We start from the raw sequence: 699 nt of genomic DNA, 5'->3' as shown, positions 1-699 counted from the left end.
ACGACATTGTATGTGTCTGTGCGTGTCTGTGTATACATATATATATGGTTAACAAATGTTATATTGTTTACATCTACTGCATTATTTATATCACATCTACTTACATATTAGAAGGTGTTTATAGCTTCTTGAAAATATCAGTCAAAATATCAGTTGTTAGTGTTCGTCTCATAGGAAAAAAAGAGAAGCAAGAGGATATAGACCGGTGCAATTCTTGACAAAATTTAGTTAGTCCACTGTAATGGAATCAATCGTCTTTCTAAATTTTCTAATCTTTGTACGTCTAATATCTACAACAGCCAAACATATTGCTCCCCTTCTAATGTTACTTGAACATTGTCTTTCAGAAAGGACTTTTAAGACATGCTAGCATATGCTTATGGAAATATTCGTAATGAGGAACACCGAAGCCATTCTCCTTTGGTTTGTAGCTTGGGTTATACAATTCTCCTTGACCACTTCTGTTGAAACATTCAGAGGAGAAAAAAAAGGACAAAGATTAACAATGATTAGTTCAGAATCCACTCAACACATTATCAAAAAAAGAAACAGCAAATTGAAATGCCTAGTACAGCCAAAACAACCTCATTTTACTGAAGCATGTAATCTATCTGTTTCAATCTTTTGTTCTCGCGCTAAGCTTTTTTCAAATTATGAATTCCAGAGGCTCCATAAGGGTGACCTACCACATTTTGTGAA

At 33.9% G+C, this 699-nt stretch overlaps 1 long non-coding RNA gene across 1 annotated transcript in view; it reads right to left on the bottom strand.

The window, feature by feature from the left end:
• Positions 1–211: 211 nt before the first annotated feature.
• The window catches only part of LOC107860969, a 3,259-nt gene continuing 2,771 nt past the window's right edge, over positions 212–699 (bottom strand). Inside the window, exon 5 of the long non-coding RNA XR_001671683.2 lies at positions 212–461. This is a non-coding gene — a long non-coding RNA (uncharacterized LOC107860969). The remainder of the gene's footprint in view (positions 462–699) is intronic.

Source organism: Capsicum annuum, chromosome 2 (assembly GCF_002878395.1).
Source record: "Capsicum annuum cultivar UCD-10X-F1 chromosome 2, UCD10Xv1.1, whole genome shotgun sequence".
NCBI lineage: Eukaryota > Viridiplantae > Streptophyta > Magnoliopsida > Solanales > Solanaceae > Capsicum > Capsicum annuum.
Note: the sequence above shows the minus strand (reverse complement) of the source record. Positions and strands in the feature narration are given on the sequence as shown.